Source organism: Marmota monax, unplaced genomic scaffold (assembly GCF_021218885.2).
Source record: "Marmota monax isolate L192 unplaced genomic scaffold, Marmota_monax_Labrador192_F-V1.1 WCK01_AAM20220418_F8-fsc00009, whole genome shotgun sequence".
In the NCBI taxonomy this organism is placed as follows: domain Eukaryota; kingdom Metazoa; phylum Chordata; class Mammalia; order Rodentia; family Sciuridae; genus Marmota; species Marmota monax.
Window position 1 is genome coordinate 25,625,634 of NW_026694710.1, and position 24,490 is coordinate 25,650,123.

General features: G+C 59.7%; 1 protein-coding gene across 2 annotated transcripts in view; it reads left to right on the forward strand.

Moving 5' to 3' along the window:
- The window catches only part of Sorcs2 (sortilin related VPS10 domain containing receptor 2), a 403,770-nt gene that overhangs the window by 269,391 nt on the left and 109,889 nt on the right, over positions 1 to 24,490 (forward strand). The gene's annotated exons all lie outside the window — the stretch shown is intronic.

Sequence of the window (24,490 nt, forward strand, 5' to 3'; positions counted from 1 at the left end):
TCATCCCTTGCCAAGAATATCCAGCCACCGGCCAGACTGCAGGAGGACTGTCTGGACACATTGACCTTCCCCCCGCCCTGCAGGCGCACCCAGGAGGCACTGGGGAGGCTGGTAGCTGAGGTCGGCTGCTTGGCAGGGCGTCCTGGAGGCGTGTTGGTGGCTCTGAAGGGTTGCTGTGAGTCCAGGGCCCAGGTGGTCTCATCTCAGTTTTAAGCGCTGTTTGGTTGGTGAGCTTCCTGGCTGTGCTCTCTGGCTGGTGGCAGAGGGGGACGCTTGTCATTCAGAGGTCATCTACTCGCCGGCTTCCATGAGGAGAGCCTCTGCAAACATGTGGCTGCGTCTTGGCCCACTGGGGATCGGGGGAGCCCCCGGCACCCGCATGCTGACTCCACCCAAAGCAGCGGCTCGAGGTTCTGGGAGGGGCCTGGGACAGAGCAGCGTTCGAGTCCCAGCTCACCTTTCTGTGCCTCAGTTTCCTCATCAGGAAATGGGGTGCAACCCACCACCTGCCCAGAGAATCTAGGACCAGACACCTGGAGCCCCACAAGTGCTCAGCATCAGGCCTGCACCTGGGCTCCCACGGCTGCTCGAGGGGGCTCAGGGCCTGTCCCAACGAGGAAGGGGTCTTGTGGACTGGCTGGTGGTGCCACCAAGGGCACCATGTGTTCTGTGGGCCTCATGGAGGCAGACACAGGGGGCTCAGAGGAATGGGCGGGTTCTGTAGAGGCCGAAGGCCCCAGGTGAGGGCGGTTAACGGAGGTCAGAGAGCAGCAGAGGTGGCTGCGGGCTCCAGGTGGTGGCAGTGCGGTTCTACAGGACACACCCTGCTCTCTGGAGAGCCCTCTTGCCTGAGCTCTCTCTCCGCCTGCGCTGCCGTGAAGCTTCCTGACAGGGAGCAGGGATGTGGGGCGGAGGGCGCCGCAGGGCTCGGGGCCTTGCCCTGGGCGCCTCTCTGGGGTGTTAGTGGCCCTAGCCCCTTCCTGGACACCTGGGGGCTTCATACTCCACCCACAAGGACCCGAGGAAGCAGGTGTTACCATCCCATTTTCCAGGGCAGTGAGTTGAGGTGGGGAGGCGGGTCTCGCGCAGTCACAGGGTCAGGAGGCCCCTCACCTCAGCCTCTGAGTCTGCCCCTCAGGGGGCTCTTCCAGGCCCAGAGTGGCCCCGAGGCCTCTGCCTGCAGGAGAGCTGAGCACCTGGAAGGGGCAGGGTCCATCTCTGCTGTCAAACTGGTGCTGCTGCGATCTGAGTGGGAGGCCAAGGAAGGCCTTTGGGGGCTCGTGCTGCGTACCCCCAGACTCCAGCCGGCAGTGGGCCACGTCCCCATCCTGGGAGCTCCCTGCAGTCCTTGTCTGTTCAGCCACCCTGGTCCTGGTGACCTTTGCTGGGGCTGCTGTCCTGTCCACACACATCCCCACAAGAGGAGACTGGCCATCTGATCACCAGCCGGGATGGTCCACGGGTGCCTGGGAAGGGACGGTGGCTCAGGACCAGTCGCACAGGCTGTGCTATGTTTGGAACTGAGGAGGGCAGAGACGATGGTGGCAGTGAGGGAACCAAGACAATCTCTGAGCCGGAGGTTAGAGAAGGGCTCACGGGGAGGCTGGCTGGGGCCAGCGAGGTAACAGACCTGCTCCTGCGTGGAGCAGCCTGGGGACACGGCTGGTTCCCTGACCCGTAAGGTAGGTGGCCAGAAAGTTAATGGGACGGTGCTCATAGTGAGCAGGGCTGATGGGCCACCGTTGGCCTGGGGGCAGGGCTCCCTGGAGGACTGGCTCCTTCTGCAGGTGACTTGGGGACAGGAAAATGGCCACAGGATGCATTTTTTAAAGCAAACAAGACCTCCTGGCCAGCAGTGCCTGAGAGGTCACTGGACACTCCTCAGAGCCAGGGTGACTGGACTTTTCTCCTGGCGACTTTGCTGGGGGTGGAAGGCTGCATCTGATGAGGCCCTGTGTCCAGCAGGGGGCGCAGCCAGCGCTGGAGGGGTGCAGTGCATGTGTCCACACTGTATATGCTACCCGCCCGTTAGTCCCTTGGTGGTTGCCTCAGTTATCAGATTGCCTGTCATGGTGCTGCAGTGCTGGTGTTCAAATGACCCTTATTTTATTAATTATGGCCCCAAAGCACAGGATGCTGGCAGCTCAGCTTTGCCCAGTAGAAGCTGTAAAGTGCTTCCTTTACAGCTGAATGGTCACCATAGAGTTGTACATATGGAAAAAACAGTTTGCATAGGGCTTGGTACTTCTGAGGTCTCAGGCATCCACTGAGGGTCTTGGAAAATAACTCCACGGATAATGGGAGGACTCCATCTGCTTGGTGCTGTGAGGCTGTGCTCCCAGAGTTCTGCCTGCAACTGGGGCTTGCAGGGGTGGGAGTGGGGGTTTTAAATGCATGTAGAGGCAGAAAAACCACAGTCACATCACGGGGAAAATGAATTTGAAACCATTAAGGTAGAGGAAGACACGGGGGACTGGGCCAGGCAAACATCCAAAGGTGGGGTGCAGCCTGTGGGCAGCTCAGTGGAGACTCCGCAGCTCAGTGGTTCCCAGTCCCCAGGATTCACCAGAGCTCAGGGACACGGGGCAGTGGAGGGCAGAGGACAGCAGAGGCCCTTCCTGCAGGAGTTTCAGTGTAACATAAACTAAAACGCCCTTCATCACTGCACTGGTTGATGGACTCACTCACGGTCTCTTGATTCCTTCAGCCACCCCCTGGTGACGTTTCTAGTGTGCCAGGTCTGGGCCACAGTGGTGGGGTGTGACTCAGGGTTGCCTGGACGAGGACGCTCAGGAAGCTGGGACATTGCCCCTGATCACCCAACTGGCAGGTAGAGAAAGGCATTTATTGACGCACTGTGATTGGTCTAGAGTAAGGATTTGAACCCAGGTCTGCCAGACCTGGGCACCCTTGGCACACTCTGGGATCACTGGGCTTCCCAGCAGCCAAGTTACAGGCAGCCAGTGGGGCGTCCTCCGTCCATGTGAGCCACCCAGCCCGGCCAGGGTACGGGGTTGGAAACTGGCATCCACTGAGAGTGACCTGACCACATGCCAGGTCAGCCTGTGGCCTGCAGAGCTGTGCAAGCTGTGCCGCTCGAGTCTGCTCTGGCCTCAGTTTCCCCGTCGGAGCTGACGGTTCTCCAAACTCCTCCCAGCTCCAACATCTGGGCGCCTGTGGGCAGAGCAGCCGCTGGGAATCTGACTGTTCTGACCCCACCTCGATCACCTCCTCTGCAGAAGGCGAGCGGGGTCTTCAATCTCCCTCTCCGCACTGCCCCCACCCCCTTGGCAGACGCGGTAGAGGGCCTGGCGCATGCTGGACTGCAGCAGGGTCCAGTTTGTAGCCCACAGGTGCAGGCTGAGGATTGACTGGAAATAGGGGTAAGCTGGGTGGACAGTATGACCTTCTGGAAAGCGTGAAGGTCAGGGGCCCAGACCCATCTGATAGAACCTCTACTGAGTGGGGAGAATAAGAAAAGGGGCCAAAGGTAATCCCCCCCCTGCCAGAAGGGCCATTCCCTGCAGGGCGCCTGCCTGGGCCTGTGCCATCCGCGTCCACCTCCCGTGTTGTTGGGTAACGATGGATCTGCAGGCAAATGCGAGGACTATTAGGAGTCCATTTAGCAGCAATTACAGGCAGAGCCTCACTTTACAGCTTCTTAGGAGACCACTTTGCAACCTGTCTTAGGAAATGAATTCCCTTTTATTTCAGTCTTACCTGCAGTCTTGTCCGAGCTCTCGGCCTTGGCGTCCCAGACAGGGCCTGTGCTGTTGTCACGGAGTGACCCAGGACCCCGGGGGCCTGGCCGTCCCCTCCCACAGTGCTAGCAGTTGGTGCGTCAGCCCTGGGCTGAGAGCGCGATTCCACTGCAGCCCCAGGGCAGCCACCAAGGCACAGGGGGGTGAGGGCACTGCCTGGGATGGAGCTGCTGCCAAGTGTCACGTTCCCTGAGGGAAAGGCACAGGCCAGGAGCTGCCCGCGAGTCCCTGCTCTCCCACGTTCAGACGGCGTGGTGTCCCCTGCTCCGCGGGCCCCTCCTCTGTTCCTCAGCCTGCGCCAGGTCTGCCTGTGCCGCAGGCTTCACTGTGGGGAACAGGCGCCTGGCCTCCCTGGCCTCCGGGGCTCTTTTGTGTCCACCTGTTAGGACGGCTCCGCCTGCCGCCTCTGTTTAGGGGATCACTTCCCTTCCCCTCCTGCACTCTCCCTTCTCCCCTTGGACCTGCCCTGTCCTGCGAATTGGCCAACTGTTCTCCAACAACCGTGTCTCCCTGGTCGGTGGCCCCACCCTTCTCTGGTGGGGGGGCTCCTGTCCCGGAAAACAGCTGACCTCTTGACCCCACAGGCTTCCTTTTCTTCCTCGCCAACAGCCAGAGCAGCCCAGGCTCTGTGGTCCCTGCGGCCCCAGGCCCTCTGCTCTGACTCGGAGGGCACCCAGAGCAGCCCAGGTCCAGGTCCAGGCTGGAGCTGCAGCCTGGGGTCACCCCAACCCTGAGTGAGGCCTTGAGAGCCCAGGACCTCTCCAGGGAGCCTGTGGGAGCGTCCTCAGCAGCAGCTGGTCTTGATTCTCCTCAGCTGCCTCAGTGCACATGTGGCCAGAAGGTCCTGCTGTGAGATCCTTCTTCCCAAGCGTTCGATTGGCATTTCCCTGTCCAGAGCCCAGCCACCAGGAAGGCCTGAGGGATGGGGGAGAACAGCCAAGGGGGGCTCTGAGCCTGAGTCCTGGGTGTGGAATGGGATTCACTCCATTGCCCATGTCAGGTTGTGCTGGGGATCAGAGGGGACAACGTGTGATCTAGTGCAGCGTCTGGCCCTGGTGGCTAGACCAAGTGCCGACGGGAGCCAGGAAACCCACCATGAGGAACTCTAAGAGCCCAAGCCCATGTGTGTGACCTGCAGTAGTGACCACACTGCCCCTGTGTGTCTTCCCCTGGACCTGTCTGGGCAGCGCCCTGGGCTGTGTGCCTGAGAAACAACTCATCCTCTCCAGCCCCTGGAGGACCCACAGAGTCCTGGTAAACGGGAAATGAGTTTGATGCACATTGAACTCAGGCATTGAGGAGACAAGTGCATACACCTGGCGTGGGCTGTTGCGGGCTGGCACCCAGCGCCTGTGTCTGGGTTCCTGTGGGGCACCCTGCATGAAGCCTTGCACAGGCAGTGTCTCACTGGACAGACCCCAGGACCTTGGGCTGTCCGCAACACCAGAAACCACTTGGAGGGGCCCCTGGTCACACCCTCATGGTGCCTGCTCCACTGACGCAGGCGGGGCTGGCGTGGGTGCCATTCTCTGGTCTGGGAGGGGAGCAGGCCTCGCTGGTTTCCATTCTGCAGTTGGCGTTTGGCCACCCGGTAGTGCTCAGGCTGCAGCTAGAGCTGCTGCACTAGCTATGGAGGCCACACTTGGTGACGCTCTCCAGGCGCGGTGCAGGGTGGTCCCAGGCTTCCGCAGGACAACAGTGCACTGGGGAGCCCTGAGCAGGCCTGTCTCATGGGTGGGGGCTTGTGGGGTGTCCAGGGCTCCTGGTTGGCCCCGCTGAGGAGTGCCGAGGCGGCCATCTCTCTGAGCAGCAGGGTCAGGGCCATCTGGGATGTAGCTCCCCTCCCCTTGGCCTCAGGAGGGATTCAGAGTTCAAAGGCCACATTTTGGGAAACTGTCCTAGACCAGAAGCAGGCAGGGGCAGCAGGGGTAGGGAGGGGACAGCTTCCTCAACAAGGGGCCCTGGGTGGCGCTTGAGTCCCCCACCCCACACCCTGAGGCTCATAGAGTTCACTGCTGCTCCTGATCTCCAGACGGGGCTCCCCAAGGGCACCTGGCCCTAAAAGGCCTCCTCAGCCTCTTTCCCCTCCAGCCCGAGTCCTCTGCTTAGCCTCATCACAAAAAAGGAGGCAGGGGTCTGGCATGGACCCTGCTGTGTGGAGGGGATCAGGGATGGGCAGGCTCCGAGTGCACCCTGATCTCTGAGAGCCAAGCCAGGTCCCTGGGACGCCCCTGTTGTCCCCTAGCCTCCCCCATGGCTTGCTCCTCGAGGAGGGGCCAGGTCCTCTGAAGTCTGATCTCCTGGAGGCCAGGAGCCCTGCCAGGTGGGGGGCGAACCAGAGAGTGGAGCCCTGTGGGGGGCGGGACCTGCAGCTGGGCTAAATGGGCTCCTTCCAATCAGCAAGGCCCATCTCCCTCCAGGGCCAAGGTTCCTCACCTGCCTGGGGGGAAGTGACTCCGTCGGGCCTGTCCGGGTGCTGAGCTCTTGTCTCCAAAGAGTGAACCCCTTGAAACGCATGGAAAATGGTTCCCTGTTAGCCATAGGTCATCGTCAGAGAGGGCGTGAGAGGCAGAAGCAGGGTTCCCAGCGCGGTGCTCTCCTGGGCTAGCCAAAGGTGGGGGCTGCTGTCTCCTGGAGATGGTCCCAAATTTGATCCTCTCCAAAATAAGACCAGAATACAAAGCTACCTGGAGCTCCTGGGTGGCCCCCATGGCCTCAGGGAGCCCTGTCCTCGTCCCCCAATGCTCTGTGCCACCTGTGGGGACCTACTATGAACCAGGTGCTAAACTCAGCTGGGTGGCTCTTTACCAGTAGGTGTCTGTTGGGGCTGGAGAGAGTGAGGGGAGGACCTGGGAGTGACAGGGAGCTTCCCAAGGGCCCAGGGGCATCCCCAAGATGCTGACCATGGCCACCATGTTAAGAGACTCTTGGCTGCTCAGCGGCCAACCCAAGGTCCAGCCAGTGGAATGGGTGGACCAGTGGAATTTGGATCCGGATCTCCTTGGGGCCTCACCCACATATCCCATGGCATCAGCTGACCCTGGGTCACTGCCAGGCCTGGCGGTCCTGCCACCCCACCTCCAGTCTTCCAGATTCCGCTTCCTTAGGGGGCCTTCCCAGGCTCACCTCCCTCCCCCAACCCCAGACCAGCTCAGGGTCGACTGCGGGGCCTTTCTGCTCTTTCCCGCCCCACAGAGTAGCCTGCAGCCTGCACATGTGTCTGTCTGCTGTCCCCAGACTTCTGTACCTGAGAAGTACCCAGGGAAGGAGATATGGCTCTCCTGCCCTTGCCTCTGCCCAGCCCTTGGCCTTGAGTCTGACACCTCATTTTGACCACATGAAGGTGTGCATGGACACTCTGACTACAGCAGCCATCAGTGGACCTAACCTAAAGTGTGATGGCCTACGCTCGGCCTGTTTATTTCAGCTGGACACCTGTCTGTGGGGTCTGCTCTGGTCAGTTAACCATGTCCTGTTTCCTCATCTGTAGTAATGTAGGATTACACTTCTTCATGCAAAAGACAGTGATTTTCATTCTAAAGGCGTTACCTCCAGGTATATTCCTGGCTTAGTATTCCTGGGACAAAAGATGGAAACCCAACGGTGACACATCTGGCCACAGTGTTCCCCAAAGTTACTTCTGTCCTCAGTGGAGAGGCTACTCCAACCGCCATTCATCCAGAAAACACAGGAGGCTCCGAGTCCTTCCCTGGGCTCTGGCTCCACCGCTGAGCCCGTGGGTGAGGAGCCCTGTGGCTATTCAGTCCCCTTTCCCAGGAGGCTCAGCTGACTCCAGGAGATCACCCACCCACCTGTCCAGGGTGGGTCCTCCTGCCCGTCACTAAGTTCATGATGCAACTGAAGACAGGTGGGCGGCTGGGTGCTGACCCACTGCGTTTTGGGGGATCATTATCCTGACAGGGCCAGGTCAGCGAGGTGACTCATTAGCAAGGCAAGGAACCATGTCTCTGGAGCTTGCTGTCATCTTCCCATTTCAGACTGTCCCAGGCACAGTCAGTAGGAAGAGGGAAACTTCATGCAGGTTCCAATGCCACAGACCTGAGCCACAGTCGCTCATGGCCTCCTGTGCTGGAGGGGAGAGAGGGAGAGGACACTGGATGGCATCCTGCTGTGACAGCCAGCCCTCAGAGTAGATGCTAGTTTCCTGTTGCTGCTCTAACAAGTCACCAAGAGGCCTGACTCAGCACAGTCACATGATACTGTTCTGGAGGCCACAAGCCACGGGTAAGTCTCAGGCAGCTGAGAGCCAGGAATCAGCGGGGGGCTGTGGCTGCCGTGGGTGGGGCTGCCTGTGGGGCTTGTGTCTCCCCCCGTCCACCCCAGGTGTGCTTTCTCCCACGGGCCTTTTCGTGTAACCATCTCATTTCCAGCTGGGCCTCTGTTTATTGCACCAACCTATGTAGTGGCCACCAGGGAGAGGCCCTGGCCTTTCCTGTCAGGATTTCTCCAGACAGGGCCTTTGTTCCCAGAAGTTTGTCCAATGCATTGATTGCTTATTGCTTTCCATGGGAAAATGTGCTGGAGCTATTTTTAAAAATGTGATTGACGTTCTAAGGGTGAGTGACTGTGACGTGCTCATCTGTATCTCTCAGCACGTCCTCCCCCCTCCAGCCTGATGAAGCCTCAGTGAAGGCTCGCTTTTGTCAGTGTGACCCTCAGGCTGGCGCTCGGTGGGGCCCATCCTTCTGATCTGGCCCTGCAGGTGTTCACGGGGTCCTGCTCTGGCTCAGCGGGGGTTCCTTTGTACCCCTGAGACCTAGGGGCCAGTCCAGGATCCTGTACAGAGAAACTTGAAGTTCAGGAAGACAGACAGCCCAGGGCTGGTCGGGTGTGCTGGTCGGGGCGGCCCCAGGGCTGTGACAGGCAGAGAGGCCTTGGCCCAGCCCTGAGCAAGGCCCATGGAGCAGCCGAGAGCCCACTGCAGGGGGCCAAGTCTGCTCCCCTCATGAGCCTGGTGTCAGGGGTGGGTTCTGTGTTGGCCACATCTGCCTGAACCCTGGAGCCCCCGTGTCTCTGTCCATAGCGACCACGGCGGCCCCCAGCCGGCCTTCCCAGCAGACGACATCTGTTATTTTGAAGACCTAATGGGTGCCTCCTGGGCTGGGGCGCAGTTGGTGAAAGGAGCCTGTGATTAGGTGTATGAATAAACTGTGATACACAAATAACGGCCCCGCGTTTTCACTCGGGTGTAAGAGAATAATGACACTGATTACGCTCTGTGATGGGCGCTCCCTACCCTGGGCGCTCCTAATGGTGGCAGGCGCCGCGACGGTGCTCCACACATGTGATAAATAGACACCTGAGGACATGGCTGCGAACTGAATTCTAATTGTCACGTAATTAGAGAGCAATTAAATAGCTATCTGTCCCATATAAATCAGCTATTCGATGTCCTCCCAAGTCCGGCTGAATTTCAATAAAACATGTCTGTCTCCCCCTCTGACACGGAAATGTGTGCTCTGAGTTGAGATGGGCAGGAGGGGCCGTGGTCTCCGGGCTCCCTGTGGTGGCATCCCTGGGCCTTCAAACCTGAGCATTGGCTACTTTCCTGGTAGTGGCTAGAAGGTGGATGTGCCCATGGAGGCCTCACTGCCTCCTGGGGGCAAAGAGGAGAACCCTGCCCTAAAACCCGGACCTACACGGCCAGCTCGGCCTAAGCCCTGATTTCTCACACAAAACGGCTGAGGCCCTGCCCCCAGCTGCCCCAAGGCCCTGCTAAACCGACCATGGATCCGAGCTCAGAGAGGCCCCTGGAGCAAAGACGGAGGCCTTGCTAGAAGTCGAGTCTGTCCACCAGGTGGAAAGCCCACTGGTTAGAGCAGCCCTGCCCACCTGCAGGAGGCTGGGATAGCACCGTGGTCACTCTACGCTGCACAAGTGGGGGACTCTCCCACAGTCCCTGCTCCACAGACTGTCTGGCAGCTTGTCAATTTCACCTGCCTGCCTCCCCCCCACCCCCCGGCCAAATTGCAGTATTTGTACCACCCCAAGGTCAAGAGATGGACATGGAGGGAGCAGAAGCAGCCCTCGTCCTGCTGTGTGGGCCTCACTGGGGTCAGTGGTGTGGGTGAAGGATGGGGGGCTGGGAAAACGGACAGAGATGAATGGCCACTCCCTAGAGGGAGGCAAAGCCAGGAAGGGGACAGTGGGGGAAGAGCCATCCTAAGACAGGGCAAAGCTCACCGGCAGGACTGAGAGCCACTGTGGAAGCCCGGACACTCAGGAGGGACGCTCAGGGAGAGCAGAAAGTGACTGGAGCACAGTGAGGCAGCGTCCCCGAGGAAGGGGCTCTCGAGGCCAAGTGGACCGTGAGGAGGGAGAGGCCGAGCAGGGAAGGGTAGCGGGCCCCAGGTGCTCCTAGGGGACAGCCCAGAGCTGCTGAACCAGAATAGCCCTCAGGGTGGGTGAGGCAGGGGTGCAGGGACGCAAAGCCCCTCCAAGCTGACCCTCAGGTTCTGGGTGTTTTCTTTAACTATCAGGAAAAATCTTCCTCAAAGAAACAAGTTCTGTATCAAGGAGTAAGAATCAGGTCATCACAACTGCATTTCCAGGATCAGACTTTGAAATGCCAAAATGGATTCCAGTGCCTACAGGCAGGTGTGAGAGGTCTGCCTGAGAATTTTACACCCAGCTAAGCTGTCCTTCGCAGGGTGCAGCGGGGAGAGCGTCATCAATTAGATGCCAGGGGCCTGGCTTGAAAAGAAGATGCCTTGAGGACCCTACCAGAGAGAGAGGGGGAGGCCCAGTGGGAGAAGGTGAGAGGGTGAGGAGTACAGCGAGCAGCCCGGCAGGGGGGCAAGGCAGACACATCCTGGAAGGGACAGGAAGGAGCACCCTGTCTGGGTGGGGACTATCTGGAATGTATCCATTAAACTGTGGGTTGGGAAGGGGAGGTGTGGGGGGAGCAGAGACGTGTGAACTCCTCTCCTGGTCTGGGGGGGACAAAGGCCACCCCTTCATTCCTTATGTTAGTCATTGGAAAAGTGCACATGGAGGAATAGTTTTTGAAACTTCAATAATCTTTCGTCCTTCAATCAGAGTGTTGATCATTTTGCACATAAAGAGCCATGTGGGAGGGGACCAGCACGCAAGGCAACTAGCACGTGCCCAGTCTGAGTGTCTAGGAAACACAGTAATGGACGTCAGACAGTCTCACTGACCGCCACGGAGGAGACACTGAGTCCATGACCTTGACCTTCTAAGGGACAGCCCTGATCACGACTCCACACTGTCTTCTCCTTACTGAACACCCTCAGCCCTACCCCAGCACCCTACTCCCAGCCAAGAACACTATCCCACGAGGTGGCTCTACGGCTGGACACCCAGCATTAAGGCATCCAGTACCCCCAACAAATCCAGCAACCACTTTTGACCGCGTTGAGGCTGGATGTTTGGAATCCGTGAAGGTAAAGATGAAGGGGTTCTCTGTTCAGCACACCTTTGATCCTGCAGAGGCACAGGATGCTTGCTAGAAAACATGAATACTGCTTTGATTGGCAGTAAGCCCAGAAGCCCAGAGGGAGGATGTTTCCCTAGGAAAAATGCTGCATGGACCCATCCCTTGAAAGCCAGCCACATCAGGGAAAATGGAAGGGCCACCACACACAGGACCCACCAAGGAGCCCGGTGGCTCCAGGTAGAGCGGTGCACAGGGCATCCCCTCCAGCTGCTCAGGCAGAGTGCCCGGGCTGGGGCTGGGGCCTGTGGGCCCAGGGCTGGGGCTCAGGCCTGGAGTGTGCCCTGGCTCAGGGGCTCAGAGGGCTTGGCACTTGGCCACTCTCACGGGGGTGGGAGCGCTATGGTCTGGCCAGAGGCCTTGCTCGGGCCTCTCTCTGGAAACTGGGGTTCAGTTCTGAAATGACCTCCAAAGCCCCCTTCAGGGTAAGCACTCCCTCTGTGTGAGAGTGATGCTAATTGCATGAGACGGACCATTCCAGAACCCCGGGCTGTGTGAGCGTGTCACTATTAAAATGTCTCTTTTTAATGACCACTTTCCCAAGAAGTGGTTAGGTGCAGTTCCTCCAAAATTGCCTGCATATGACTTAGAGCAGGCAGAGTTCCAACGGCCCTTCCTAGTAGGGACCTTTCCAGGGACACCTCCAGCCACAGCTCCCACCTAGGGATCAGAGCCCGTAGGGCCCAGAGGAGAGGATCAGGGTGCCCCATGCCAGCCAACGCAGGGAGGAGCCACCCAGAGCAGAACCGGCTCAGCGGTGCCTTTGAGGACCTCTCCACCTGGCACACTTACCGCTAGTCCCAGAGCTCACTATCCATCCCCCACCCACCCATCCACGCACCCGTTTTTGCACCCATCCACCATCTGTCCATCCTGCCATTCATCTCTCCATGCTTACGTCCGTCCATCCGTCCACTCACCCATCCACCTATTCACCTGTCCGTTCTCACACCCATCTATCCACCCATCGTTCATCTGCTGTCCATCGGTCTCTGTCTACCCATTCATTGTTCCTTTCATCATCTCCATCTATCCATCCATCCTTGCGTCCATCCCCCCACCTGTCCTTCTGTCCTTGCAAGCACCCCTTCACTTCACATGCACCAGTGGCACCACCGAGGGGCTCTCTGCTCCATGGGGAGACAAGAATGTAGGAAAGCACAAGGAGATTGTTGTCACATTGCGAATGCTCCCCGTGGGGGCAGGGAGAGGGCACTTGGATCTCTTTGCTCAATTAGTCAAACTTGGAAAGTGCCTCCCCTTTGCCTCGTCCCTCTGTCACGGTGATCTTGGCTCCATCGGCTCGGGGAAGGGAACAAACGACTTCTCACATCTGAGCCTTGATTGCTTCATCTGCGAATCGAGGCTGGTGTCCCCCCTGGCTTCTGGCTATTTGAGATCCGGTGACATGAGAGTGAGAGAAGACTTCAGATGACCCTGTTCTTCACGGGCTGCAAGGGCCCAGCAAGCCAGATCACTGTCCCCACCACAATGCTGAAGCAGACAAATTAATAACCAGTGGAGACAGAGAAGGGATCAACTGCTACGGGCTAGATTCTGTCACCATGATGACATCCACTGCTTCAGCCAATGGACATTCACCACACCTTGCCCCAGCCAGCACCTCAGAAAGGCTCGGCCTACGTACCGGCCATCTGCTTCGCAGATGCCACTGGGAGCAGCACCTGGGGGCCCCGGTCCTAGGGAAGGGGCAGTGGTTTGGGCGGAGACTCAGCCTCGTCCCTGTGTGATTCCCTCCTTGGGGGTGGGAGGGCTCTGGGAGCTCGGTGACCGGCGTGGGCATAGAGAGCGGCCCTGCGCATGCACCCGCACCTGGGGCTTCCACGTGTGTCTTTCACGCTCCACCGCCTGAGGCACATGAGGGAAATGCAGCTCCATGAAGTGACACAGAGAAGACAAGGGACAGACTCGGTGCAGCCAGGCTGGACCCACAGCAAGGCCTCCAAGGCTCCTGCCATGTGAGAGGGAGGAGGGGCCCCAGCACCCGGCACTGCTTGCCCTGTCCCCAGGGCTGCTTTGGGGTCCTGTTCTGCCTCAGCTAGCCCAAGGTGACCAGAGACACTTACACGGGAGCGGGATGAGCAGCCACCTCCATCTGGGAAGCCACTCCGTCAGCTCAGGCTTTCTTGATATGGCTCTAATGACATTTGGGACAGGAGTCCTGTGTTGGGGCTGTCCTGTGCACTGAAGGGTGTTCAGCAGCACCCCTGGTTTCTAAGCACTAATGCCAGCCACGCCCCACCCCAGGGTGACAGAAACACCCCAGACCTAGCCAGGCCTCAGGTTTGAGCTGCTGCTGTGGGGGAGGGGGGCCAAGATGACTGTGCTTGTCCAGGTGATGGGGACTTCTCCGCTGTGGACGGGGAGACCCGGCCCTCAGAGCAGAGCTCCTGGGGGGTGCCAGCCCCTGGCCACTGACCCTGAGTTGTGATGCTAACAAGAATGATTCATTCCTGCTGCCCAAGCCGACGTGAGGTGCCAGGCCCGTGCTGGCACGTGGGCACCCAAGCCCTGCACTCGCCACCAGCGCTGTGGGTGAGTAGGGACACACGGTGCCCCCAGCAGACTTTGGTCTGGCCCAGGATGCTTTGGCCGACACCTGCCCACACGCCCTGTGCCAGCCGCGCGCCTTGCCTGGGCCTCTCGTCCTGGGCCTCTGGCTTTGTCCCTGGAGCTGTCCCCTGAGGTCCTTGGCCCACCTTCCCAGGCCCTCCAAATGGCCCGACCCCCGGTCTCCTCTTCCCTCTGCCCTCCCTGCCTGGCCTCTGACCCCCCAGATAGGCCTCGGCGCTCCTGCCCCTCTGCACTTTCCGCCTCCGCTTCCTCCGCGCCCTGTCCCCTCCTGGTAACTGAGGCCTGGAGCTGTCCCCGTAGGGCCCTCTGCCACCTCCTGCTACATCTGCTTTGTGCTTGGAGCTCATCTCTGTGCCCTCCTACAAGGGGGCCTGGTCTCTGTGCCCAAGCAGTGCCCTGGCTTCCTGCATGGTCCTGTTCAGGCCTCTGCGGCCCCCAGGAGTGCCACGCAGAGCCCACCAGCCTGGCTGACCCAGTGGCAGGCTAGGCCTGGCTCAGCTCTGTGGTCCCCACTGCCGAGGGCTGGTGGACACCACTCTGCACCACTGTAGGGGACTGACTGTGACGTGGCATGACAAGGGGAGATGGAGGGTGTGCCAGTGCCCCCCCTAAGAACTCCTGTGGGCCTCCAGGGAGCAGGTGGGGTGGGCGTCCCTGGGCAGGCTGAGGCCCAGCAGAGGGACCTGGGAGGCTCCCGGGAATGGTGCCACCACGTACCTGGGTGGGGGGATCAGGGCCCTCCAGCTGCCTGCCCTGCACCCCTAGTGCAGGGGAGGGAGAGGACAGCTACAGGGTATGGAGCTGAAGGGGCTGGGTTCAGCCCTGTGAGGCCACCTACCCGCTGTGAGGTCTGGGCTAGTCCCCTCCCTCTCTGAGCCACAGCCTCCCCTCCTATGAGACAGTGGAAGAATGGCACCGCTCCTGAGCAGCTTGACCTGAGCCATCTGCTCCTGCCAGGCTCAGCCCTGTGCATGTGCCGCTCCACCCCAGAGTGTCCACCTCTGTCCTCGTGCCCGCTGGCCAGGCGTGACTGGCAGCCATGTTGCAGGGTGGGGGTAGCTGTGACACTAAGACTTCATGCCCTGCCATCTGGTTGGGCAGCAGGAGGGTCAACCTGTGCTGTCTTCAGGCATGTGTCGGGGACACCCAGCTGAACCCAGGGCAGGGCTGCTGTGGGGGCCATGGCTGGAGTCCTGGAGAGACGATGATCTGAACAGGTGTCTTCATGGCTCAGGTGCGCAGGACAGTGCTGGTGGCCAGCCCACTGCGACGGCTGTGGTCACCTTCATGGATCTGCTTATTCTCCTGCTCGTCCTGCATGGTGGCTGTCCCAGGCCTGTGGTCTTTATTTACTGGGGTCCTGTGAGCCGTGGGCAGGGGAGGCAGAGGCAGGGATCTACACTGGAGGCCATCTCTGCGCTCTGCAGCCCGAGGCAGCTGGCAGGTGGGAAGAAGGCACAGAGGAACTGTCTTCCTGGTGGCTGGGGTGGTTGACCTCGGCTGTCCCTTCAAGGGGGAGGTGGCACTCAGTGCCCCTCCTGTGAGCTCTCAGGAAGAGCCGAGGAGAGGGGGCACATCTGGTCCCCGGGACCGTAACAGCGTGCACACGGGAGTCGAGGGCTCTTCCCGTCCCACCCCAGCTCAGCCAAGTTCAGAGGACAGTACCGACGGCAAGCCGGGTGCCAGGGCCGCTCAGCTCAGCCCCTGGTGTTACGGTTCCTGGCTCTTCCCCAGCCTCTGCAGAGGGCCAGGATCCTGACTCCTCACTCGTTGGCTGTGGATCCTCTGCGGACTGTTTCCTGAGGCTGTTGGCATCATAATCTGAGACCACACTTCACCATCGGCAGGGGCTTGTGGTTGGGGCCAGCCTGGAGCTGGACACCGGGAGCCTGCCCAGCACTCGGGAGTGGAGCCTTCTGCTGGTGGCCTCCAGGAGTGGCTGCTGACTCGGGGTGGGGGTCCACGGGTCATGGGTGGTGGTGTGGGTGGCCCAGACCCTGTAGTGCTGCGCCTTTGAATGTCACCTCCTGCCCAAAGCCTCGGCCAATCACGGCCAGCAGCTGGTGTCCTCCCCTCCTGGGTCTCCAGGGCCCTGTGCAGTGGGGGACTGGCCAGCCTGGGGCCTCGGGACTCTATTCACAGCTGCCTGATAGTTGTTCCGTCACGGGGCCTCCAGTGCCTGGAACAAGGGCTCTGTGTCAGTCCAGGACAAACTTCAGGCCAGGAGTTCTGAGGACCCCCTGCAGAGGGGGGGCATGAAGTCCAGGTCAGCGAGTTTCTAGAGGACTTAGTTGGTCTGAGGAGGTGCTGGTGGCACAATTATCAGTTGCTTTCAATTAATCACCAAAGACTTGTAATTGTACTTAGTTACCCCTGTAATAGTGTTAGGGTAAAAAGGGGTCAGTGCTCTGAAACAGCCCAAGAAAGTACCTGGCCTGATCTGCGGAAGTCATGAGACAGGGTTGGCTGGGAGAGTCTGAGACTGACGACATATGCAAAGGCCCCGGGGCCCAGGAAATTAATGGCCAGAATAGAGGCAGAGCATGGCTGGGGTAGCGGCTGTGCAGGCCAGGAGGAAGAATGGGCTGGAGTGGGCCTGGTCAGTGACTTCGTAAGATTGTCACCGATAGTGAGTTTAGGTTTTCCTCAAAAGCAGGGGTCACCAAATTTTCTGTAAAGGGTCAGATAGTTAATACTCTAGGCTTGCTGGGCCACCTGCTGTCTCTGTTGTGAATTCTACTTCATTTTTGTTTAATTTTGTTTGTTTTGTATTGTTTTACTATTTAGCCTGCCTCAGTGTCCTGTGGTGGCTATAACAAAGAACTGCAAACCAGGTGACTTGAAATGTCAGAAATCCAGCCCTGGAAGCCAGAGGCTAAACTCCGGGGGTCCCTGGGAAGACCCTCACTGCCTCCCCCCCTGAAGCTCCCCGCTGGCACGCCATAGCTCCTTGGGACTCGGGCCGCAACCCCCCATCTCTGCCTCCATCTTCACGTGGCCTTCTTTGTGTGTGCTTGTGCCCAAATGTGCTCTTCTTAGAAGGACTCAGTCATTGGACTTAGGCCCTAGACGATCTCCTCTTCACCAGCCACACCTGCAAAGACCCTGTTCCCAGATAAAGTCACATTCTAAGGTTGGTAGACATGGACACAGGGTGGACACTATCTAACCAGTGCACTCTGCTTTAACAACACCAGAGACTTTCCCAGCCATATAAAAATCCATGCTGGGCCAGGCCCAGTGGCACAGGCCTGTCCTCCTAGTGCTCAGGAAGCCGAGGCAGGAGGATCACAAGTTCAAGGCCAGCCTCAGCAACTTAGCAAGGTCCTGAGCAGTGTAGCAAGACCCTGTCTCAAAATACAAATGGGCTGGGGTTGTGGCTCAGTAGTTAAGCACCCCTGGGTTTAATCCCTGATGCAAAAAAAAAAAAAAAATCCATGCTAGGATGGGAGGAGTCGCCTGACCCTGGTCCAGAAGGACAATGCTGTGGTGGACGTGCCCTTGGTGTTGGCATGGGGTCTGGGAGGGGAGATGCTCGGGTGGACAGATGCTCAGAGACCCTCTCTTGCTCTATTCAGAGAGGCTGCAAACTGTTCCTAGGCGCCGCGGTGTGCAGAGCTGCTCCCAGGCCTGGTGACACAGTAGCCCGGCCATCAATGGCAGCTCCTAGAAATGACGTCCTTCGTTTCTCGTCTCCTGGAAATAAGCTGATGTTGGGGGAGAGAGAGACTTTCCTGGGCAGGTCTGTTCTGCAGCCGGTCCCCGCTGTTACAACTTCCCACCATTCTCCTTCCAAGCAGGCAGCTTCGGGGTCTTGTCTGCAACCTGGCCCCTTCCCCTTCCCACTAAGTGGTCATCATGGACGAATGAGAGAAGAGGTCTCAGAGCCCCATGTGGAGAGGGCAGTCTGACCACCGACCCTCCTGGGAGCACCTGCCTTGGCCAGGTGTCCTCTGCCTCTGCTCACCTGCCCCACCCACACGGCACTTGCTGCCCGCCCTGCCCAGTCCAGGGGGCTCAGTCCTGCAGGTTTGCAGAGTGCGTTCCTTCCCCTCATCACACGGCAGAGGGTCCTGGTGTCCTCTGGTGCACTTACCGTCCCAGAAGCCAGAGCAGTGTGAAAGCAGAGGCTGTTACTTCTGACTATCACTAAGCAACCTATGTGGGAACAATTCAGCTAAAATGTAAACAACCCAATTCCAGGGAAATGGTACTTGTTAGAATTACTTTATAAAACGTAAAATGTCAGATTAATTTATTTGATAACATGCTCTTTGCCTTTCCCACACCGGGTGTCTGCCCTGACATAGAAACCAGAGAAACGGTGTGAGATGGTGGCTTGCGCCCGGGCGGGGGGCTGGTGTGGCCTTTCCCAGCCTCTCAGAACCCGGTGGCTCTGGTGGGGGCTGTGCAGCTACGGAGCTGGCCATTGGCCCATGGTGGGATGCAGGTGGAGGTGCCTCCTTCGGGGCCACACTCCCTGTGGGGCCGCAGGGAGGCTCCCTCCTCCTCCGCCAGCCCCTGGTGGACTGCTGGCCTCCCTGCAGTCCCTGCGGTAGGCTGGCCTCCCTCTGCCCACGGCTTTCTCCTGTGTGCGTGTCCAGGTCAAAAATCATTTTCTATGAGGACGGCAGAGCCGTCAGGATAGGGCCACCCCAACAACCATTTTAACTGGACCACCCCTGTAAGGAGTCTCCCTCCCCATGAGGTGGCTGTCTGTGGAGGCAGAGGATAGGACTTTGATGGCGGGTTTGGGCGCCGCTGTTGGCCTCTGGACAGGAAGCCACGTTCCCGCTCCCATGGAAAGAGGCCGGCCTGAGGGTGGAGGCAGCTGAGCCCAGGGGCAGCAAGGTGGCTCAGAGCAGGTGCTGGAACCAGCTGCAACCCACCTCGCCCCTGTTCCCATGCCGCGGGCGCACGAGGTCCTCCTAAGGGAAGGCCCCCGCAGGGCCCTAGTGCCCTGAGTATGGGACACGCTGCCACTCCTGGCAGTCACGGGCCTCTCCGGGGCACCGGGAGCTCAGCTCTCCTGCCCTGGGTCGCGGAGCTCCCTCTGGAAGGCCTGGGGCTTCCCCAGGAGCTGCAATGACGGGGGCACTGCCAGGAAGGCCCTGCAGCTCCCAGGATGGGCCGCCTGAGGCTCCCAGCCTGGGCGCTCGCTTCCCCTGAATGAGGATCCAGGAGACGCGACTTCAAACATGAATGACGAGTCCCTGAGAGTCGCTGCTGTGGAGGGCTCCCTGGGCGCCCGAGACAGGGACTCCCCCTCTTCCTGGGCTCTCAGAGAAGGGGGAGTCCTGTCCTTGTCATTGTCCTCGTCATGGGAAGGAGGGGAGGAGCGAAGGTGTGAGAATGAGGAGGGGGAGGGAAGACGACCATGTTGGCGAGATGGTGGTGGGACGAGGAGGAGGCCGGGGAGGGGACGGCCTGGGATGACGAGATGGTGGCCAGGGTGGCCTAGCAGTGACGAGATGGTGGCCAGGGTGGTGCGTGCTTGGGATGGCAGGGAGGTGACAGTAGTGATGTACTGGGGACAATGAGACAGTGACACTGAGGATATGAGGATGATGGTGGTGAGGGTGGCCTGACCCCATGGTCGGAGCAAAGGCAAGGGTGGTGATGGTGGCAATGGGGTAGGAGGTGCGGTGGTGGCCTCCCCGTGCTGTGTGGCTCTTCCCTTTGGTGGCACTTTCCTGTGGGGGAAACTGGGCCCAGGAGGCCACAAGATGGTGGGGTTGGAGTCGCTCCCGCTGCTGTGGTGGGCGAGTCCCCAGATCTCATCTGGACGCACTCAGGGTCACCTCCCACTGGGGCGCCCAGGCGCCTGCAGCTGGCAGGAGGCCTCCACCCACCTGTGAGGTCCCATCTAAGGTCCCAGCGGCACCTGCTGCCCCACACCTGTTGGCAGGAGCCATCCCAGGGCCTACGCGCCTCGGGGAGCCCGTTGAGGCGTTCCTAGCCGACTCTCAGTTTTGGGGTCAGGGCTGACACGCGGTGACAGGGAGAATGACCACCAGCTCTGCACCTGGTTTCCGAGTCGTTAGAGCCTCGCATCGGCAGCCGCGCGGGCGCCCTGGGTCGAGCCAGGCCCACACCTCGTCCAGACCCCATGTCCCTCAGGCTGTCCCACCCAGGACCCCGGCCCCTCCCTGTGCTCAGGCGCCTGGTTCTGCCGCGGCTCCAGGCTGTGACGGTGACGTTTTAATACTGGAGAGGTGGTTTTCAGGGCTTCACTCCATTAGGGTTCGTCCATGCGCTTCTGATGGATGGGCCCCGGCGGGCGCCTGGGAGGAGGACGGCCGGGCGAGCGGCTGCTCTGGTCACGTCATGTCACTGGGACTTAGGCTGGTGACGCTGACCTTGACTGACGGCTGGGCTGCGTCCCTGGGGCTTCTCCCCTCAGTTCCTCTGTTCCCCCCCTTCCCACTCTGTCCCCTTTGGAAGGACATCGCTGTGCCCAGCGCACGCTCACGGGGCCATGCTGCCCCCTTGGTAAAGGCCGGCCCTCCCGGCTTGTTTACTCGTTCAGTCACTCATTTCCACGGGGATGGGCTCGTGAATATTCACTTCTTACTTTCCGCTTTGGTCCAATAACACTTTGTTTTATTGCTCAGAATGCCAGCCTTGCCACTGGGGGCTCTTTCCAGGGACTCCTGTGTCACCCGGCAGATGCCTGGCGTGCTTGCCCCTGGTGTGGGCACCCCTTACTCCCTGGGCTGCTCCGGGCTCCCCGCCCTGTTCCCTGCAGTCCAGGGGCCCTGGCTCCTGTGGGGGTGGTGTTAGGAGCCACGACCGCATGCTGGGCAGCGCCCCGCCCCCCGAGGCCCCCCATTCTGCAACTCTCTGAGTCCTTAGTGTCTCCAAGTTTTCCACAGTGGCTTTAGACCAAACAAACACAAACGACATCCCCTGAAAACATCCTCTGATTAATCAGGTACAAACAACACAATAAGTGTGTGTGCGTGTGTCCTCATAGTAGAGTGGTCATTTAAAAAGAGAGACCCACAGATTGAAGGGGAGAACCGTGCTTGTCCTTCGCTGCCCCACTGCTCACAGGTGGCTGTGTCCTCGCTGGGCAGGCTAGAACCGGGCCCAGCAGGCAGACCTTCCCCACTTCTCTTCCACACGATGGTTTTCCTTTACCACAGTAATGGCCCCAGACCTGCCTTGGCAGAGTCCAGTGTTGGAAGGGTGAATGCCCCCAAGCTGGAAGTCGGTTCAAAATCCAGGGCTGCTGAGCGCCCGTGTCCCTGCAATCCTGAGCATTGACCAGGGCTCCCTGAGCTGCCTCGGCCTGCAGTCTGGACACCTGGCTGAGCGCTGCTCCTGGCAGTGGCAGTGGAGGGGACCCTGCTGGCTTGTGGCTCTACATGATCTGGCTCGTGGCTGCCACAGGGCCAGGCAGGAGCTGGAACCAGGTGCTGTGGGCTGTTCCCAATATCCCCAGGGCTGCAGGCCCTCCCAGGGCTGCTCCCCTTGGCTCAGAACACACCACTCAGGTCTGGGCTCCCTGGAGACTCAGCCACCCCACGGGACCGCGCTTCTGGTCAAGGCCTGATCTGTGGCTGTGGCCAGTCCCAGCGGCCGGGGTGCTGTGGAGTTTCCCGGTGTGTTGAGGACAGGCTGCGGCCAGTGCTCCTGCCACCTCCGAGAGGAGGCAGTTCCAGGAGAGGTAGGTGGGCAGAGAACCAGGGCCCTCGGGTGATTCTGAATGAGAAGAAGGCTCCCTGGAGGAGGTGACAGTGGAGGGGAAGAGGCGGCCAGAGGAGCCCGTGAAGGGAGCTGCAGGAGGGAGGGGCTGGGTGCAGAGGGAGGGGCCCAGGACAGAGGCGGGTCCAGGCAGCACAGGGGCCCGCACAGGCGGCTGCAGAGCCTCGGGGCTGAAGGCATCCTGGTGCTAAGTGAGGAAGAGAAGGGACAAATCACCCCTCAGCCAGCGCAGCAGGCCGACCTCTGGGGCACCCTGACCCCTGCCAGCACCGTGCGGCAGAGGAGGGTGTGGGGGCTGCTCCGTGCTGCCCGCTCAACCCAGGGGCCTGCAGGCCCTGCGGGAAGGACGCGGCGGGCTGCATTTTCCTTGTTCAGCTGCAGATCTGATTCACGTCACTCCTGGGCTACGAAATTCCCAGGGCTCTCAGCAGGAGCCCAAGCCCCACCTGCCTGGGCAGCCTGTCCACCCTCCCCACTCCCAGCTCCCTCTGCATGCCCCAGCTGTCCTCTGGAAAGGCTTCCTCAGGCCTGGCCTCCCGGTGACCTCCAGATCACCTGGGCTGACACGTGCTCTCTCTGCCCCTCTTCAGCCTGCCGGCTCCCTGAGAGCAGGCTGTGTTAGTTTGGGTTCATTTTGTCCCTGAGCGGGTTCCCCACAGGGTGGGGTGGGCAGATGGCAGAAGGAACCGGCTCCACAGACCCTGCTCCAGGCAATGGAGTCTGGGGGGATAGAGGCTGTGGTCCCGAGTCCCCCTTCCAGGATGGGTCCACAGGAGGCCCCGGGGCTCCCCCTCCAGGACGTGCAGGTCCGAGATCCAGAGAAGCCAGACCCAGGACAGCATGTCCCAGAGGCCTCTCCCCTGTAGCGGGCAGTGGTTGCCCTGTCCCCTCCGCCCTTTCCCTCTTCACGGTCAACAATAGCAGCCCAGTTCTCGTGTCTTGGCCACCACCGACACCCCTGTTCCCCGACCTCCTGGAGCCAGACCTCAGGGCCCTTGGCCATCCCCCCAGTCCCTGTGTACCATGCACAGGAGGCCCTGGACTGGAACCTCGGGTGACCCTCAGGCACCTCACAGAGAGAAGGTGGAGAAGGGTCCTCCCCACCACTCCCCTTCACCTCGGGCCACCACAGTCCTGGGCTGCCCCCTGCCCCAGTGGTGACCACACGGGACTGCTGTTAACTCTGTGCAGTTTGTCTTCCCTGCCAGAGTGACCCCTGCAGGGAAGGACAGCACTCTCCAGGGATGGACATTATCAAACAGGGCTCCTCCTTCACCTTCCCCTGCCCCTGGCATGGAATGGCATCCGTCCTGCCAGGGGCCAGCCCAAGGGTCCCTGAGATCAACAACGTGGGATGGGGGGGGAATAGCCAGGCAGGGGCAGGGGCTCCCGAAGGGTCTTTTGATCCCATGTGGGGTTTTCCTGGAGGGAAGGGGAGTGCCACACGGCTGTGCTCAGGGCCGCCCTCCCGGCCTGGGATTTCACCTCCCTCTGATAGTCAGAGGAGTGCTGCTGGGAGTCGTTCAGAGGAGCAGGACCCTGGCTTAGCAAGGTCACGTGGTTTTCCCAGGGCCACAGAAGAGGGGAGCAGGGTGTGTACCAAGGGCCAGCCGGGATCTAGCTGAGACCCTGGCCTGGCCTGAGGTGGCCCTCTGCAGGTGACCCAGAGGCCAGAGTCCTATATCCAAAGAGGCCTGGAGAATCCAACCTGGCCAGGACTGCCCATCAGGCGTGTCTGGGGCAACTGCTAGAGTCACTCAGAGCGTCCTCCCTGGCATGCTGGGCACTGCAAACCCAAGGAGCGTGCAGCTCTTTAGAGTCCTGGGTTCCCTACGAGTGGGCATCCTCCCCAGGGCCAGAAACACAGGGCCCATACCAGTGTCCAGCATAGGCTGTCTGGACAGAGGGCCCACACCTTTTTTTCTGTCACTCACCACATCACCAGTTGTGGGTGTCCATCCCTACTGCCCACTTATGTGCGTGTGATGTTCACGCTCTACGCTACGAGCAGGAAACCTTCACTGTGGACTTACGTGCAGTTACACACTTAGAAGGGGAGCTCAGGATGAAATAAAGCTCTGTATCCAAAACTTTTACATGGATTTCTTCATCTCCAATTGAATTTTTTGTGTGTGTGGGGATACCAGGGATTGAACCCAGGGGCATTTGATCAATGAACCCCAGCCCCAGCCCTATCTTGAAGTTTACTTAGAGACAGGGTCTCACTGAGTTGCTTAGCACCTCGCTTTTGCTGAGGCTGGCTTTGGACTCAGGATCCTCCAGCCTCAGCCTCCCGAGCCGCTGGGATTATAGGCGTGGCCACCACACCTGGCTGCAATTGAAATTTTAAAGCAGATAGTACTTTAGGGAGTGGGATGAGATTAAAATACCTGGTTTTGGAAACCCTTGGAACCCTTTGGGTTGCAGCGTGTCTGGGTCCACGTGGGTTGGTTTCAGAGCTTGACTTTAGTGGCCTTCAAAGATGAAGTGCCCCGCACACAGGCATGTGGGTGCATGTGGGACAAAGGTATGGCAATACCTCCACCCAAGGCCAGGTCTGTTTCCCGTCCCTCCCAACACTTCCACAGAGCTGTCCCTCCACTTTCCTGCAAACTCACTGGATGCTGTCCCATGCTGACCCCTGTGTTTGGAGACGTCTGAAGAGGCTAAGACATTTCCGTTTTTAGGCACTTCAGGAGCACATTTGAGAGTTCTAAGCAGCTTGCACTGTTTTTTAGCACTGGAAATACTCCCAAGCCTCCGTTTTGCTGGAGTCCCCCCAGCCCAGTCCCCGTGGGAAGGAGAGCTCTTTCCCACTTATTATTAAAGCAGCTCTTGGTCCTGACAGGACAAGTTGCATGTGTGATTCTTTTTGAAAATGTAAGCTGAGTAGCGTGCGCGTGACAGCAGCCTGCCTCCAGTTCCCGTGGGAACCTGTGTCTTTTGG